The sequence below is a fragment of the Ochotona curzoniae genome, unplaced genomic scaffold, assembly GCF_017591425.1.
Source record: "Ochotona curzoniae isolate NIBS_2020 unplaced genomic scaffold, NIBS_Ocur_1.0 contig_883, whole genome shotgun sequence".
Classification (NCBI taxonomy): domain Eukaryota; kingdom Metazoa; phylum Chordata; class Mammalia; order Lagomorpha; family Ochotonidae; genus Ochotona; species Ochotona curzoniae.
In genome coordinates this window covers 48,453,271-48,473,094 of record NW_024466599.1, presented here as the reverse complement: position 1 = coordinate 48,473,094, position 19,824 = coordinate 48,453,271, and positions in this window count along the sequence as shown.

Genomic DNA, 19,824 nt, shown 5'->3' with positions numbered 1-19,824 from the left:
TGGGACTGAGCCTCATGCATCTTTGTTTCCTCCAAAGCCCTCTTGCAGAGCCTCAGACATTTGTCCAAAGAGCAAGCAAGTGACTACAGTCAGCTCTAGGCCCCACCCACCTGGCCCTGCTCCCTCTCACAGAAGGTGGGCAGATCAACCCTCACAGCCTGGCTGGGACTGCCAGCCTCACGCATCTGGGGGATTTTGTGGTAGCTGGGCATCCAAGGCAGCTCTTATTTGAACACGGCTGGTATTTATAGAACAAGGTCACGCTCTTCAGGCTAAGCAGATACCAAAGTGAGCAGAGACGTCAGTCAGGCTCTGGATAGATCAGGATCTGTGGGCATCAGAAACACCTGCACTTTTCCTTGGTCAAGGAATCCTAGGATGGAATTCCTTACCCGTGATCGGTTATTACAAAAACCGAAGGGGAAATTCTTGTGCATGACTCATGAAAGGCTGTATGTCACGGAGACAACAAAGATTGTGGCGACCTCATTGTGCCCTTAAGCTACTTTATAGACTTAGTTTAGTTGGAAAATAAGTTTTTCCTACCAGCTTCAAGTCAGTCTTACATAGTAGATGAAGGTATGTTTAGGGTACTTCAAAGAGTCCATAGAAATTGGAACTAAAATTTACTTTTTTTTCCAAGATTTTTGCTTCGTTTGCTTGGAAGGCAGATTTTGCCACCAGAAAACCGCCAGAGCTCTCGGCTAAGCATGTTATTAAGAAAACCCCCATGGTAAAGAGAAGGTTAAGACCAAAGCTTTTTGAAGCCCACAGAATTTTGTAGTGGCAACAGGCACAGCAGGCTACTTCCCCATGTCCAATTTCTGAAATCAGGAGCAGTGGGGTTGTTTTAAGTCTATAATTTAAATAATTATTTTAAAAATACCTTCACTTGTGAAATATTTCAGCCACAACTTTGGAAAGATGGCTAAATTTTAAATCCCTAAAATTTGGAGTTTGCAAAAATTATATACTCAAAGAGTGCTAAATTCATTTTTTAAATGAACATCCAAGACCACAATCATCATGAGAGGAAACCCAGCAAGTGATGACTGCATGGGAGAAAGTCACAGACCAGCATGAACCCTTCAATAATAGATGTGAAGTTAAGGAAATGTCAACACAGCTAATAATTCGCTCCAGTGACTCAAACACAACCTCTACTCTGGTGATCACTGCTGGTATTTGGGGTACACACAAAAGCAAATGCCTTGCATTTCTTCTGCTCTATAGAGAAACCAACATAAGCAGTAACCAAGCAACAAGGTAGGCCTATTGATACAAAGGCTGATCCCTGGATTTTCTGTCTTCTGAATATATTGAGCATGGATATTCTACCTGCTGTGCTCCAACATCCCGTGAGCGGGGCTCTGCAGCAGGATGGTGATATCGCTGCTGTGCCTGGGAGCAAGGTACTGTGACTGCGCATGCGCCTTAATAGAATCATCAACCAACCAGTGCCCTAGGTCCATGACTGCCTCAGTGCCCTGCAGCACACAGGTTCCTCAGGCAGACAGCAAATACTCCCTGAAGATGTGAAGGTGACAGCCACCTCACCAAGAGCAGGGGAGTCTCAGAGACACACCTGTGTAGAGGTAGCAGTTATCCCCTGGCCAACATTTGTTTGCCCCTTTAGAAAAGCATGGAGAAAAAAAACTTCAGACAAGGGAGGAATATCAGTTATTAATGTTATAAAGTCCTGAGTCTATTTCAGAGGGATTCTCTTAGCACAAAGTATAACACTAAACCCTCTATGTAAAAGGTGAGGCCCAGGTGAGGTATCCCTCCCAATTCCTTCTCACCTCTATGTTCTTGTGATGGTAGATCTCTATGCAAAGCTGCAAAAAAATCAAAAGCCAACCTCAAATAAGGAACACCCTGTCACCCAACACAAGCAATAATGATTCCAAAAATTCTGGCTAGTGAAGAAAATAAATGCTCCTGAAAAGCATTTCCTGAGTACTTATCAATAACGCAGACCAATGTCAGTCTATCTTAGGGGCATACACTTTCACTTGGAGCCTATTTTTATTGTCTGATTCCTTAAATAAATTGCCAAAGGAGTTCACTTCAGAAATAAAACCAAAAGCCAACCTCAAATCAGGAAGGACACAGATTACAAAACAACACATTTTCTTTGTTCTCATCTACCTACTAGCCCTTACAAAATATGCTAGCTGCGAAATTGCTTTTTCTTTGGCAGGAATTTCTAGGCAATATTGGAATACTTAGAATTGGAATGCTTTAACCTCTCTCTTCCAAGGCTTTAAAGTATAATGAGTCTGGGAATCATGATCTTAGGCCTAAATTGACAGTAGTACTAACAACTCTGTATCCATAGCAACCGTGGGAAACAAATCTCACTGCTCAGTATTGATTTTAAGTCACCTCCTAGGCTCCTTAGGCTCAAATATCTTTCCTGTTCCTGTTACTGTTCCTGTTACATCCCCTAGAATGTGTTCTTGGGGCACAATGGCAAGATTGTTCTCTCATCCACATGCCTGGAAGGGACTTTCCCTTCCACAGCCACCTGCCCCCCTCTGTTGGGCATCAGAGACCCCTTGCAAGGACCCACTCTGGTCAGTATCTGAGGCTGTTTAAGAACAGGTTACCTCCATGGGGCAAGTCTGATGAAACACAATCACGGCCCGGTTGTCGACTGTCGGAGCCTGGTGGATGCCAAGTGTCAGTGAGTGTTACTATCCTCTCCATTTTTCCTTCATTCAGACACATTAACCAGGAATTCACTAAAACCCAACTGAGAAATATTCTATCCACCATGACCATTCATCTTCCTGATGTCTGCCTGCCTTTTGCCTGGGTGATCAGCTCTGCTGGCAGACCCTGCAGAATGACTCAGCATGCTCCAGTCTTGTGTAGTGAGCTGGCACAGTATTAACTACACAAGCAGTCGATTGCAATGAGCCCCCTGGGGACCCTGCTCCGGCCGTAAGGCTCCCTGGGAAGAGAACCACAGGGCAGTACCTGCTAATGAAATGCTACTGAAACGCAGGAAGAGCGGCTTTGGTCTTGGGAAGCACTCAGAGGTCCATTTGCTTAGATCTACATCAGGCTCTCCAAAGCACATATATTGGGCTGTAACCATAACGCTGGTGATGGCAAGAATTGACACTATTAATAAAGGCATCCCGGACTGAAGAGCTACTGTTTGCTAGATGCTAAATACATGCTGCTTCATTTATCAACACAACCACCCTCCATAGCATTGCTGGAAGGTAAACAGTGCAAATTTTTGACACTGTAACCAGGAGTTACATTGGTGGTTAAGCCAGATTTGAATCCAGAGAAGAGGGTGAGGGGTCCAGGCTCCTAATTAGCTCTAGAAAGTTGTCCTTTTTATGCTAGAACTATATTCAACTCAGCAAGGCTAAGGAAGGAATAGGAACCCCCCGATTGACCCTGACCTCTTTATGGAGTAGCATCTCCCTAGATACTGGCCCCGCAGTGAACTTGGACCCAGGCAGCTTCGGCTGAGTCTGCAGCCACCTTTGGAGGCTCTTCTGGAAGCTGACACCGCACTTCCCTGCATCCATGCGGCTGCTGGCTCCCAGCCCTGCCTTGCAGCTTGAGCTGTCTTTATGAAATCAGATTCCATGTAGATAAGCCCTAGAGGTTTAGGGTTGGGCTTGCACTTCTACAACCAAACAAGCAGGGGCTGATGTGGCAGGGATAATTAAAATAACAGATAATTCTCAGCTCTCATTTGATGATGGACTCAAAGTTCTTCCCTGCCAGAAAATATAACAGAGCTGCCTGAGGTTCTGGCTTCCTAGTTTTCTTCCTTCTGTTAACCTTTAAATGGACCTTGTCGAGCTAAACAGAAAAAGAGGAAGTGGCAAGGGCCTGACATTTACAAAGATGGGGAACTTGGTCTCTGAATATGGGAGAACAAGTTGCAGCCAGAAAGAAGACCCTGGGCAATCCTGGACAAAGAGAATGACTTGGGCGACCAGGAGCCAGATGGCCCACAAATAGCAGGTGTGACTCCAGAACAGCTGATGTGGAGGAGGAGGATGGCCAATAGCTGACAGTGTAGACAAAGCAAGGGGTCCCACATCCAAACAGCCCTGTCCTTTCTCTAACAGATGGAACACAGCTGGGTCCAAGGCTCCCTGGGTTGACTGAAGCTATGTTCTCCCGTCAGTGGGAGTTCTGCTTCCATCTAGAGAAGTGGCTGCTGGCCCCAGGACTGTGGTTTCTACAACTGAGCACCTCCGTCCAAGGTGGCTAGGAATCATTACTAAGCAGCCCCAGGGTCAGGCTGGAGCCAAGTGTGGACTCTGCTCTGCTCCCAGGGATGGTCTTGACTATCCTTCAATTATCTCTGAGCCTGGCCCTGAACAGTTAGGCCGAATGCAGAAAGAAACTTCCATGTTAGGTCTGTTGGCCCCAGAAATGAATTCACAATTTTGTTTTGGGAAACTGTATGTTTTCACAACTTGATTTTCTTTGTAATTATTGAAAGCTTTTGCTTTCTTCTTTCAATGCCAACTGTATAACTGAAAAATATAGCCAGATTTTTTTTCCAGCCATCCGTTTCGAACTATCTGTCCTTACATGGATCCACACTAAAGCAGGCACACACTTGGAACATTCTGTCATGTCACTGTTGTTCTGGGCCCTGGTGCGTCTTTGCACCTGAGGGCACTGCTGCCATGAATCAGCTAGCAGCAGCTCCGCTTTGCAGCATCAGAGGTGAGTCAGCACAGGGAGAACTCAGACAGTGCGTCATGATTGATACCTCCTGGCTGAGGTAACCCCATGACCCACTCAGGCTGCCTCTGGGAAGCTTCTTTGCAGCTGCCCTGGGTGCAGTGGCTCAGGGACAGTGATGGCATGAGGAATGTTGTCCTCCTGCCACTGTCTCCCCCTCGTCCACCCCAAGCAATACAGAGGGTTCCTCAGCAGAAAGCATTCAACATGGCTTGAAAGACAGAATGACTGACTTGCTGTTAGCACACTGACACAAAAATGGGATATATTTCCATGGGGATTTGGAAGCCAAAATCAGGGTTAGGGTGTGGGGGAATGAAAATTTCTTCCATCAGCCTGATTTTCAAAATTGCATTTTTGTTATGGGTGGGGTTTTAACTGTGTACATTAGTTTTCAACAGCCTTTGTAACAGTTTGCCACAAACCAGTGGCTTACAACAGCACATGTTAATTAACAGTTTTGAAGGTCAGAAGTCTAATAGAGCTCTCAGTAGGTCAAAATCGAGGTGCCAGCAGGGCTCTGTTCCTTTATGGGAGATTCAAAGGATGACCTTGTCCAGAGGACAATCTGTACTTTGTTTTGTGTGTGTGTGTGTGTGTGTGTGTGTGTGTGCTTTTAAAAGTTCCCACTTGCCTTAATTCCTGGTAGTTTTTCTCTATCTTCAAAGCCAGCAATGGCTGCTGGAGTCTGTCTCACATTGTACCACCATGAAACTGATGCTCTGGCCTTCCCTTCTCTAACTAGGATCTTATATTTACGTCAGATCCACCTGCATGTAGAGGTGCTGGAGGTTAAGCAGTGGATATTTTCAAAGGGTCATCATTCTGCCTATCACACTATGGGAGAGCTACAAAAATCTGAGTCTAAAAATATAATGTTCTGAGCTGGCATGTGGAGCAGCAGGTTAAGCTCTCCCCTGTGATACAGAAATCCACGTGAGTGCCAGTTAGAGTCCTGGCTGCTGCACTCCACTTCTGATCCAGCTTCCTGTTAACACAATGGGAAAGCAGCAGAGGATAGCCCAAGTTCTTGCCACCCACATGGGAGACCCCAAAGGAGTTGCAGGTTTCTGGCTTTGGCTAGACTCAGTCCCATCTGGAGAGTGCATAATGGATGGAAGATATTCTTCTCTCCCCTCCTGTCTCTTTGCCTTTCAAATACATAAATAAACCTACTGATAAAAAAATAATATCTTTAGGCAAAACAGAGAAAAAAAAGAAAGTGGACATTCTCTCCAGCTTGATGCTACTGCTCAGGAAATCACAGTTGGCTCCCTTAAACACCTCATCTTATACTCCAGGGCACTAAGTCTTTGTCAGCATATAGAAATAAACTGCTGTCTATCCCTTCCTTTTTGTCTGCTGCTTCTTCTATTACCACATGTGGGCAGGGATTCTGCCAGCTTATATCTCCCATTCAAAGTCAGAGTTACAGCTATGTTGCTAACAAACCCCCACTCCCCAGTTCTTTTAGGTCATCTTCTCAGAACCACTTTCCAACCCTTGAAACTTTCACTTCTTGCTGCTGTAAAATCTCAACTCAGATAAGAGGCTGTGGTGGGTAAAGCAGTGCTTTGTAAAGTTGCTCCCGAGACCCTCTGGGTGTGTTAGCCTTTGTTGTGAAGGACAACCCCAAATGAAGATTGTGTAACAAGCAGGTTAAGACAGCCTCAAGTTCCAAGGGCAGCCTCATGTCTAATTGTTTCATTGGGCTGATTTACGAATTAGCAGGGGTGGGAACCTGACTATACCAGAAGTCACAAGAGTAACCTGAAACAGAAAATAGGAGAAACAGCAAGAGGTTCAAAGGGGCCGACATCATGGTACAGTGAATTGAATCACTGTGTGGCTGGCATCTATCCCATATGAAATACCAATGTGAGAGCCAGCTGCTCTGCTTCTGATCCAACTTCCTGCCAATGCTCCAAGGAAGTCAGTAGATAGTGAGCTAAGTACGTGGGCCCTTCTACAAACCTGATGGACCAGCAGGGAGTTCCTGGTTCCTGGCTTCCGCCTGTCCCAGCCCTGATACAATAGATGGAAGAGCTCACTTTTTTGTCTCTCCCTCTGTCACACTTTCAAATAAATGTTTTTTAAATCAGACATAAAATGATTGTTAAAAATAGCTAACAGTGAAATCGAGTGAAAACAGAGTGAAACAACAGAGTGGTGAGGAGGGTTAAACTGCCTCTATCACATACTAGTCACCGGACTTTGGCAAGGTTTCTTAACCTCTCTGAGCCTCAATGTCCTCATGTAAAACTGAAGGTGGCAGACTCAACCTTACAGAATTCTAGTACCTAGCCCATTGAAGAACATAGAATTTTTAAAAATTATATTTAGTGCCTGACGCAGTAGCCTAGTGGCTAAAGTCCTTGCCTTGGATGTGCTGGAATCCCATAGAGGTGCCGACTGGTGTCCAGGCTGCTCCACTTCCCATCCAGCTGCCTGCTTGTGGCCTGGGAAAGCAATAGAGGATGTCCCTGGGCCTTGGGTCCGTGTATTCATTTGGCAGACCCAGAAGAAGCTCCTGGCTTCGGATTGGCTCAGCTCTGGCCATCGCACAGCCAGTTGAGGAGTGGATCATTGGATTGAAGCTCTTCCTCTCTGTCTCTTGTCCTCTCTGTATATCTAACTTTCCAATAAAAAAATAAATCTTTAAAAAAATTATTTTACTTGTTTTGAAAGCTAAGAGACACAGATCTCCCAGTTATAGTCATGCCCGCAACAGCTGGGGTTAGGCTAGGCCAAAGCCAGGAATCAGCAGCTCAGTTTGGGTTTCCTACACAGGCGAGAGACCCAGGTTAACTGAGCTATCATCTTCTGCCTCCCCGAGTACAGGATTAGCAGGAACCTGGGATCAAGAACAGAGCTGAGACAAAACCCAGACACACCGACACAGGATGTGGGCATCTACAGGGGCACCTTAAACTGCTGTACCAGCCTCCTGCCCCCATGTGAGCACATCTGCTGTCAGCTAGAACGGTTAACATTCAGATGCTATGCTAAGTGTCCTAAGTGTTTCTTAACAAATCATCAAAGACAGTACCCCGAGACATGCACTATTATAATCTCCATTTCTGAGATGAGAATGAATATACAGGCACACAGCTGGTAAAGGGCAGAGCCAGGACTAGGACCCACACTGATCTGACCCAAAGGGCACATTCTTAACCTCCAAAAGGAACAAGAAGCAGGGCGGAGGGGGTGGGGAGATTGGCAGGAACTACACCTTAGATGTCCTGTCTCTTCCACACTCTCTAGCACTTCACCTTCACGTGTGGTTGCTGTGTGATGGATCAGAAACCCTCTAGGAAACTATTGTGAGACAGACGTGTGTTGCCTCAAACAGCCCAGGGTCATCCCAGCCCTCAGCCAAAGCCACACTCTCGCTGAAGGTTGGTTTCCAGCTCTTGGGAGCTTGCCTCTCAGAGCACTTCCTTCAGGGAGGCACCTCTAGCTGGTAGGATGCCTGTTCTCACCCTCAGTCAGGCACAGGGGACACATACAGCTGGAGCAGGGGTGGTAATTTCCAGTCCTGACTCAGCAACACCCTGGAGCATCCTGTCTGGCTGGTGAACACAATGAAATCCTCATTCACCAAATTAATTTTAATCTGCTGTAATTTTACAGGAAAATTCGTGCTTCTGTGGGCTGCTGTTGTAGCTCTGAACAATGAGAAGGTGTGGCAACTCCAAGGATAAGGGAGAACTGCTGTGTTGAAATTGAATTTTGAACAAAGAGAATCAGACCCGAAAGAACACAGTCTGTTGATTCCATTTAGGCAAAGATCCCAGACAGACAGTGTTGGGCTGCGTTTTTAAATGACAAAAAACATAAAGGAAAGCAAGGAATGAATTGCCACAGCAGGGAGGAAAGGAGTTAGCTTGGGGGTAAAGGAAGGAAGCTGAAATCCCATTGGGAAGGAAGCTCATGGCACACTAGTCCTGCTTGATTTCTTGACCCGAGGAGGAGTCACAGAGGGTTCCTTTTGTTATATTTCACTGCGACATGGAGAATCGTCTTTATATAATTCATCTCTGCACTTTTCTCTGTGTTCTATTTCACAGTGGCGTAGGCTGACCTATTTGTTTGGGGTTTTTACATTTTGTTTCACTAATAAGAATGACTTTCTGTCAAGCTTCCAAAGGACATGCATGTTTGTCATACTTTGCATCACCCCCGATACTGCCCCTCAACCCCCACATAAGCTTTGTCCCATGGCTTCAAAGAAACCCAAGCACCCCTGCACATGATAGAAGACAGAGAAACAGAAAAGTCCTAACTGAGGAAAGCTGGAAAGAGATGGCTCGCTAATGCAGATGAGGCCCTTCGCCCATCCACTCTGCAGATGCCCATCTGTCAGGAAGCAAGCAGCTTGACTTCTCCCGTCTACACTCTGCATTGTATTTCCTTGTATGATACCCAAAATGCAAACCAGCTGCTAAAATTAGAAGTGGAGGTGCCAGGGAGGCTGATTTGTGTGCGGTGAAGGCAAAGAGATGTCATTGGAAAGGATTCAGCTGAGAGCTGCCTGGGCCCCTTCCCAAGTTGTCACCAGCAGCAGCATGACACAGAATGCAGGAGAAATGGGCCAGGGGTAGAAGGCCGGCTAGAATCCCAAGGATTACACTGCAAAGATGCCTGTTGGGGAGGGGGTTGTTGGAATTTCTCTAAACACTTTCTGACATTTTAAACAACAACAACAACAACAACAAGATTGACTTATTAGGAAAAATTACAGAGAGAGAGAGGGAGAGACCAAGAAAGAGATCGTCCATCCACTGGTTTACTCCCGAGATAACCAATATGGACAGGACTGGTTCTGGTCACAGCCAGGAGTTTCATCTGCAGCACCCACATGGCTGGTACAAGCCCTTGACCATCTTCTGCTTCTTTCTCTGGTCATTCTCAGAAATTTAGATCTTAAGTTGAGTAGCCAGGACACAAACCAGTGCCCACATGGAATGCTACCGCCACAGGCAGCAGCTTTATCAAAATGCTGATCCTTATTCCGTTGTTTTTAAAAAATTATTTTTTTGTTCATAAAACATTCTTCATGGATTGCAGTCAGCTCCCCTGCAATTATCTGACATAACCTGTGTTTTCTATGCTGCGAGCTATTACAGTCTATGTCTGCATAAACCAGCAATAGTACCAGGCTGCTGATGGATATGATCAATTTCTTAAAGAGGCAGGCAAGCTGCAGTTCTAAATGAATCCATCTGAAAAGCTCAGAGCAGAGCCTTAGTCTATTTAAGAACAGATAGCTAAAAAAAAAAAAAAAAAAAAAAAAGAAGATAGCTCATATGACAGCCAGCTGGCTTTGTCTCTCAGCTAGGGGACACTGACCTACTGGAGCCGCGTGTAAAAACCACACAGTGGGAGTAAAGGAGAGCTGTCATGGGGTCCACCCACAGGTTCACGGGGGGAGACACTTTCTTATTACCCTTTCTCCCAGCCACCCACCAGTAGCAGACACAGGGTGGTGCCCCAGGGATTCCCAGAGCAACTTGCCATTTGAGCTCATCAACTGGAAAAACGTGCAGTGATGGCAGGCAGCTGAAAGTCGCCAACCCACATCTTGGTGTGGGCTATGTGTGGCCTGGACTGGCCCACAAAGCTGAGAGGTGGCGTGCCGAAGGATTCCCACGCCTACTCTGGGCTCCAAAATCTGCACTCGCTTGCTGCTGGTGATCAGGGGACCAGCCCAGCTCCCACCACCACCCCTACTGAAAGCAAGCCAGCATGAGCCCCAGGCAAATGAAGGCAGAGGTTCCTGGAAAATAGTCAACCCTTCCCCACTCACCTGACTTCAGCTCTGCCATGCTGCTCTGCCCAGACTGGCTCACCAGGTTGAGCCCAGACAGGAAGCAACTATAGGCAGGGTACTCTGGCAACCTCAGAGGAACTGGAGCACAGGCTCTGTGGCTGCCAAGCACACCTCTCTCCTGACCAGGATTCCTGAAGGGCCCACTCTCCAGCCTGGAGCTGGCATGTAAGTTCTCACTGTACACCCTGCATATCCCTTTCCACTGCTGAGCAGCTAGCAAACAAGCTGGAGCCCGAGGGGAGGAGAGTGGGTATTAGATAACTTAACCTGGAGATGGTCAAAGCAAGGTCCACAGGGGTCTTCTCCCTTTATAAGTGAAAAGAATGTGTGTCTGAATGAAGCCCTCAAGGTCTGGCTAAGAATAATAGCGCTGTTATTATTAGAGCAACCAGGCAAGGCTCTGGTGGGCCGTGTGGGAGGCGACTGTCAACAGCTGCTGGGAGGAGAGTGTGTTTATTGTCAGCAGCCTGGTGCACAGATTAAGACTGGCTCTGGTCTCCGGATCACACCCACGTAAGCTGCAGTCAGTAGCTGTGTCAGATACTGCATCCAACTGCAGGGATCCCCAGGGGTTCTGTGCAGAGGCGAGTCCACCCCCAGGGAAACCCAGGAAGCCACCATACTGCTGGGAAACTTGGACTGGGCCACAAAACAACACACTCCTAATACAAAAGTGCCTGTAACACTAGCATCCCCTGCTGAAGTGATGTTCAGATCCTGGCACCTACACTTCTGACCAACTTTCTGCTAATACATCTGGGAAGACAGAAGATGGCCTCGGTATCTGAGTCTCCACCACCCATGTGGGAGACCCCAATGAAGTTCCTGGTTCTTAGCTATTGTGGCCATTTGAAGAGTGACACAACAGATGAAAAATTCTCTCTTCTCTCTCCCTTCCTCCTATTCTAGTCCCTTGCTGTGTCTTGTTTTGTAATCTCACAATTCTGCTTCACATAAGTGTTACAGTAAGGGAAGTCCAGGGAGTTGCAAGCATCAGAGCAGGGGACATAAAAACTGACTACAAGAAATTGCCTTGCTGGGGAAACAATTACCAAAAATTCAGTTATTGGGGTCTCGAAAGATGTCAACCTACACCCAACATGAGTTCCTTTGTTTCTTCAGCTCGTTAAACTTTCAGTGCCTATCTACCCATCTGTCTCATCTTCTGTTTCTTTATCTGTCTTGAACAAAAAGCTCAGAGAAAAGACAACTATCACAGTCCATCCATGAAAGTGTCCAGAATTCTCTATCCATGGGGTCATTCTAGTCATCATGCTAGAGTTATTCATTATTCTTACTCTCTCACTGACAGTGATGTTCAGTCTAGGCAGGAAGAGGCATTCCTTAACAGCATCCTATAAACAGCTTCATATCAGTGAAGAGGAGAAGGTGAGCGAGGCATCCTTAAACTCCCGCCAGATAAAGTGAGGCACTGGGAAATCTCCCCGATTCCCCCTAAGAGACAAGCAGACATAGGCAGAGTTTCCATTCACTTTTTTATTCCCTAAATGCCTTGTGATACTCAAGGCAGGGCTGGGTAGAGTTGGGTGAGCTAGGAGCCATGATCTCAGCCTGATAGTCCATATGGTTGGCAGAAAGACAACTATTTGAGTTGTCACCACTGCCTCCCCAACTCTGTGTTGGCAGAGTGCTGGAGAAAAGAATGAGAGCCATGATTCAAACTCAGGTACTCTGAGACACAGGGGTTCTTACACCATGGCTTAAGTCCTAGGCCAATGTCCACTTATATTTATCTCTAGATGCTAAATCAACATCTAGCTTTAAGAATTTTATAATGTCCAGGGTATCAAGATGGCAGAATAGGCTGAGGACACATTTAAACAGATGGAGAAACATTAGTCAGTGTGAAACAGAAAGGGCACATTGAGGACAGAATAACAGCAGAGGGGTACCTGGAGACTGACAGACACAGGAAAACACTGGACACAATGGTGTGGTGTTACAGTGACTGATACCCCAGCAGCACTCAGCCAACAGCAATCTGAACTCTATCAGAAGCCGGAACTCCACCAGAAACAAGGTGGGAAGGGATGTTTACTAGGAGCTCAGGAAGAAAACCCATACAAAGAACTGCCCAAACTGCTGGTCTGTTTGATTTGACCAAGAGCAGAGACAGAACAGCAGGTCCCAGATGGGCAGGGCGGGAACAGGGTAGATTTCACAGCCCAATCCATCCCCTAGAGATGAATCGGCTGCCACTGTTTAAGGAGGCAAAAGCTATGGGACAGAACCGTGCATGCACAGAGCTGGAAGTGAACTCATTTCTGGCTAAGTGAACTGCAACAACATGGCATCCTATAGGTTCCACCCAAGATAGGTCCAGGTAGCCCTCAGATCTGACTGTCAGCAGATCAAGAACTCTAGTAGTGGTATATCAGGTGCTATTTTGTATGGAGTGGCAAACAATTTAAGACTGGAGGGGACAACAGTGAGCTGCACACGTGCTGAGCTTGGCAAGAACTCACTGAGCTCATTGCATTACATTAGTCCCATAGGGAAAATAATACCGACTATGGCAGTGTACGGGTCAAAATAAGTCTGTGTGGCCCTCAAACCTAATGGCCAACTTGTTCCAGCAAGATTAACACCAACAACAACCTAGCTATATAGGACACTTGGTGTCTCCCTAATCCTGGGACCTGCTCTAACCAAAAGTGGGAGAAAGATTGTACAGAAAATGGTGCAGCCTCAGCACAGTGTCACAGGAGGTGGAGAGTGGTGAGCCAGGAGTTGGGGCTATGAAGACCAAGATGGAAATCTAGCATAAGAACGCAGACCTGGAACTTGCTGGAAAGAGTGGCACAAGTGACTGCAAACAAAGAGCCATGTACCAACTGCAATAAGTAAAATACAACTGTAGACCTGTGGGTGGCACAGCTTAGAAACCTGCCCCAAGAAGAATCTGAAAAACCAAAAAAAAAGTACAATGACCAAGAGCAAAAGAAGAGACAGAGGCACAATGAATATTACTGAAGACTCCCCTGCAAAGGAGCAGAATCCTTTGCCAACTTCCATTAACTGAGGAAGACATCAAGAAAATGGGAGATACAGAATTCAAAACCCTTGTTATAAAACTTCTTATCAACCATTAGAAGCACATAAAGCTGGCATTCAAGGAATTCAAGGAATATGTCACACTGGAAATGAATCAAATGAGAGCTAATACATTAGAAATAAAGAATACAGTGGAGCAAATTAAAAGTATAGTGGCTCTGTGAGCAGACCAGCAGTGTGTTGGGAGTGGGAGGGCTGGCCAGGGCCAGAACTAAGTCCGGATTAGTGACAGTGGGAGTGAAGCTGTGGCGGCAGCAGTGGCCACAGTGCCAGAAAAGAGAAAAGCTCACCATGGAAAAGCCAGGAGAGCACGCCCATCGCTCCCCACAGCCTGTCCCTGTGGCCACTGCACAAATAGCAACTTGGCCTGAATGCAAGGCTAGGAGATGTGAATGGCAGAATGTTCACATGGGCATTGCAATAAAACCTATCACAGTTATTAGAATGCTTTGGAGTTCAGAATTTCTGGTTCTGAAAGCTAGTGTCAAACTGCAAAGCCAATATGCACAGGTTTGGTAAGAGAAATTAAGTTTACAAAGCGTTGCTCTCAATGGAAAGAACACTGTTTCCACATGAAACTTCCTAGACACCAATCATTAGCAAAAAAAGAATTTTTATTAGACTGGATGTAAAAGCCATAGAATGTACAAACAGGGTGCGCCAACAAGTGCCAAGGGGAGCCTGAGGATGCAAGCTTGGGTCGGGGGAGAGCTAGGGCCATAACACCAGTGGGCAGTCAGGAAAGGCTACTATTCCTGCTAGGACAAGAGGTGGACTAAGTAGGGCTGGCCCATGGACCCACTGGTGTGCACAAGACCTGGCATTAGGAGAGATTCTGATGGAGAAGTTTGTCAACTCCTCTGTCAAGACACAGTCCCTGCATGTGAGTGCAAGAACCACAATAGGCAGCAGCCCAGACCAGGCCCAGTTGCAGTACCCAACAGCATACTTTTGTCTCAGGTCGGGACAAGCCAGGCTAGGCCAGGTCATATCACCTTCTGGCGAATCTAAGCATCAGAACAGAGTGTGGGTCGGGCCAGGTTGGGCTGTAACACAAGCCAGTTCACTGAGGGCCGGAAGTAGGGGCCAGCTGGGCTGTGCTTGACCATAGTCCTCACCAGCATGAATTGGAACTGGATGTGGGCCCGGCCTGGCCAGGCTACAGCACCCACTGACAAATGCTGAGGTGAGGTGGGTCATGTCAGACTGGGCTGCAGCAACCAACCCACCACATGTGAGATCCGGGGGAGATGCGGCAAACCTGGGTGGGCCACTACTCCCACTGGTCAGCATGAGAGCTGGGAATGAGAGCAGACCAGGCTGGGCAAGTCTACAACACCTGTTGGCCTGCATATAAGCTGGATTGGGGACAAGCCAGGTTGGGCGGACTATACCTACTGGTACATGCATAAGCCAGAGTGGGTGTGGAGCTGGACTTTGCTGCAGCATCAGCTGCCAGATGCTGGCACAGTGAGGCAAATTCTGTCAAGCTAAACTGCAGAATCACATGGAGAGTACAAGATCTGGGAGTGAGAACAAGCCCATAGGGAAATAATGGGTACCTCTCTGATGGGCTGCAACTTCCACTGGTGAGCATGGAAACCAGGACTAGAGGCAGGCATGGCTAAACACCTGTTGGCACCAATGTACACCGGATAGTGGGGTTGATTGGGTTGAACTAAGCTTCAATGCCCATTGACAGGTATGAGAGCAGAATGAGATGTGGGACAGACTGGACCGCTCTGGTGTTCATGCTGGCAAGCACAGAAACCAGGGCAGGGGGCGGGCTTGGTGAGGGTTATTGTGGTTCACTCAGAGCTGGGCCTCCTCAGTGGCTTAGAAGGAGCAGTGGATAGCATATCCAGATGCACATGGAGGATATGGCAGTGCACTGGAACCTACAGAGGACACCTTGTACCGTGACAGAGGACAGAACAAATCGTTCAACTATCCCAGTGCATGCCTGGGCAGACTTTACGATGGACTCCAAGACTCTAAGATGAAAGATATCATGATTGAAGTGGCAAGATCAGCAGCAGTTCAGAACTGTTAAATTGTCAAAACCACTTGAGCAGGACCCTTGGAGCATGCCCCACCTAAGAAACCCTGGGGTGGTTGGGAATCTGGGTGTGGCTTTTTCCCTTTTCTCCCCCTCTTCTCCCAGATACAAGAAGGAAAAAAGAAAATGTGAAAACAAGGTCTCATCCACTTTCCTCTAACCCTGAGCCTCAAACCCTAATCACCTATGTAAAAATTATCAAAAATAAAAATTTTTTAAAAGAATGTATAAACAGACATTAAATTATAATTATACACCACTTGGTTTAAATTATACACCAATCATGAAACCACTTTCGATTCTTACAAGACCTACACAGGATGAAGAAAATGCCAGGAGAAATGTTAAAACAGCCATGGAATAAAATTCATATTTGAAAATAAATTCAGATATACTTGAAGCCATTTATCAGGTCTAAACATACTACAATTTATATTTTAAAATATCTTACCATAAATTTATTCCAATACTGTTTATAAATATAAACTTTATAGAAATATATACCTTATTTTTTATAAAATATATACTTCATAGTGCCAATGGCAGGTGTATCTGCAGGAAAAGCCTTCTCCAAATTAAAATTTATCAACAATTACTTGAGATGGTGTATTTGTCAAGAATGATGAAGGCCACAACTGAGAAGTTGCTGCAAGGAAAAAATCTCTAATGACTTAATACATGAATCTGCAAAAAAGCTGAAAAAAAATCTTGTGATCAAGGCACAATACTAATGAAGTACTATCACAATGTAAGTAATAAGTGACAACAGTATGTTTTTACATTTCTAGATTTATGCTGTTGTTCATGTGACTCTGTTAAGACCTATTTCCATTATAAGCAGATTTGTTTTAGAAAGATTCATAGACTTATCTACAACAGCACTTAAGTGTTCTGACTTTTTTTATGAGAATCCCCACATTTCACATGGGACCTGGAACATTCCCTATCCTGCAGCGTATACTGGAGGGTGCAGCCACTATTTCCCATTGGGAAGAAAACCAGCATCTACCTGCAGCTGCTCTCAGAGGGAAAATGCCCAATCAGGGCTGGGCTGGGGGCTTCAGATCCTCTGTGTGCTAGATCACAACTGAGCCTAGGTAGAAGGGTCTGGTCTCCGTGGGCCATAGGAGAACTACCAGCACAGAGCAGACATGCACACACACATGTACAGAACTAAGGGGACATGAAAAAGATCATGGAAAGTGGTATTTAAAAATAAGCTAATGGTGATGCAAAAAGAAATTGGAAATGTATGCATAGTTTTTTCAAAATCTGCATTTCCTATGACCCATGTGAAGAACCCTGGTAGACTCCACTGGTAGCTTTAGGCCAAGAGCAAACCCTCAAGACCTCTCTCTGTCCATATCCTTTCCTTCTCTGGTGAATGTCTATATTCTTTTGGAAACACACTGTGGGGCAAGACTGAATGCCTGTGGAAGACACTCAATATAGGTATGCTCAGACTCCAATAGCCAGTTTCTTAGCCTTTTCCACTGACTCCTGTTTGATAATTGGTCACCTCACCCCAGAGGCAAGGCCATTTCACCATAGCTGTCAGAATTGCCACAGGGCTGAAAGCAGTACAGGCATGGGAGGCTAACCCTTGAGAAAATTGGGCTTAGAACTTCAGCCCCAGTGGCACTCCATTGTTCCTCAGAGCAGCACAGGACAGATTCAGGCTGGCAAGATCGTCACCTCTCGAAAACACCTGGCAATGTTTATAAAGACTTGAACAGGATCCCCACAGCACACCATGGACACTTGAAGCTCTCCACCTAGACTGGCTATGTGGCAGCATGACCACAAACGTGGCCACGGTCAAGGCTTCCAGAGTTCTAGGCCCTGAGGACATTCCTACCATACTTGAGCTTTTCTTCTAAGTTCCCAAAGTCCAAACAGATGCTGACCTCCTTCCTCCCACAGTCCCAACTCACTGCAACTTTGAAGTGGTTTTCACACATTAATAACCATGGAGTCAGGAAACTTGCTTCAGAAATGCACAGAAACCATGAAAGAAAAAAAACCTAAAACCTGGACAACAGAGCAGCCTGAAACTCAAAACACATGGTAATCCATAAGGATGTACAACCTGTACAAGTCTGCTAGCATTTAAAAAAAACAAAACGCAAAATTCAGAATACAAGAAGCAACAAGGTCAAAAACCAAGTGACATTTTAAAATATCTACAACACGCAACACTGGAAAAAAGTAACATTCAGTATAGCAACAATCCCTACATTAAGAAATGGCAAAAAGGAAGCACAGGATATAAAGATGCAATTCAGTGCGACAAAAATGCAGGTACAAATGGCCAAGAGCAAAGGGAAATATACGAAGGCTCACTGTAAACAGAGAAATATAGTCAAATACTACAATATCCCTGTTACCCATCAAATCAAACATAAAATACTAAAACATCCAACATTGGTCCTTAGGAGGGCAATTAGATAGAGTCAGACCTTAGAATGTGAAGGTTCCTTTTACACCCTATCTAAAGGAACAATCACAGGGAGGGGAGAGAATTTGGGGACAGGGTAAGAGAAATCCCAGAGTCTACGGAATTGTATCATACAATTTAAAAAAATATTAAAACAAAACAATCACAGATGTCATGAAGATGCACACACATAAATGCCAATCACACTATTAAGGCCTAAAATGCAACAGCCTGCATGTCCCCTCATGCCAGGCCTGGCTTTGCAAGGCACGGAGCAGTCACAGGAGAAAACATTACTGAACATGTAGGAAGACTAGGTGGTATAGCATGGACATGGAAAGCCACCTAAGACACAGTAAGGGAATAAAGTCAACTGACAGTACATACCACAGCACGTATTTGTATTTCATGCACGTGCATCTCACAGACCCAGACATTTCTGTAGGTCCATGTAAGGGGATACTTACAAAAGTTCATGAAGATGGCTACTAGAAAAAGACTACACATAGCATTTCCATTTTTTTGGTGCAGCAAAATAAACTTATCATTGAATTCCATTTTCTATCGGCTTTCTAAAATACCATTGTGGGGCCCGGCGCGGTGGCGCAAGTGTTTAAAGGTCCTCGCCTTGCACGTGCCTGGGATCCCATATGGGCGCCGGTTCTAATCCCGGCAGCCCCGCTTCCCTTCCAGCTCCCTGCCTGTGGCCTGGGAAAGCAGTTGAGGACGGCCCAAAGCTTTGGGACCCTGCATCCGTGTGGGAGACCCGGAAGAGGCTCTTGGCTTCGGATCGGCATAGTATCGGCCCGTTGTGCTCACTTGGGGAGTGAATCCTTGGACGGAAGATCTTCCTCTCTGTCTCTCCTCTCTGTATATCCGCCTTTCCAATAAAAAAAAATAATAAAAATAAATCTTTAAAAAAAAAATAAAATACCATTGTGGGGCCTGCAATGCGTTGTATTAAGCTACTGCCTGGACATGTGGCATTCCATATGAGCCTTGGATTTGAATCCTGGCTGCTCTGCTTTCCATCCAGCTCGCTGTTAAATGCACTTGGGAAAGCAGCAGAGCATGGCTAAGTGTTTGGGCCCCTGCACCCACATGGGAGTTCTGGCTGGCATTTCAGAATTCTGGCTTCAGCCTAGCACAGCCCCAACTGTGGTGGCCATGTGGGGAGTGAACCAACAGATGGAAAAATCTGTCACCCTCTCTCTTTGTAACTCTGCCTTTCAAATAACTCTTTTTAAGAATATAAGCAAAGAACTCTCAGGCCAGGTGCGGTGGCCTCACAGCTAAAGTCCTCACCTTGCATGTGCTGGGATCCCATATGGGTGTTGGTTCTAATTCCGGCAGCCCCACTTCCTGTCCAGCTCCCTGATGCTCTGTTGACCTATGAAAGCAGTCAAGGACAGCCAAAAGCCTTGGGACCCTGCACCCACATGGGAGACCTGGAAGAAGCCCCTCGCTCCTGGCTTCGGGTCAGTTCAGCCCTTGCCACTGTGGTCACTTGGGGAGTGAATCATCAGAATCATCAGATCTTCCTCTCTCTCCTCCTCTTGGTATATCTGACGTTGCAATATAAAAATAAAATCTTTAAAATATATATATATAAGAAACTCGATGTGTAAATAAACAAAAGTACTTATGTCTGGGACAATACATATTAAACTGACCAAAAACAGTACC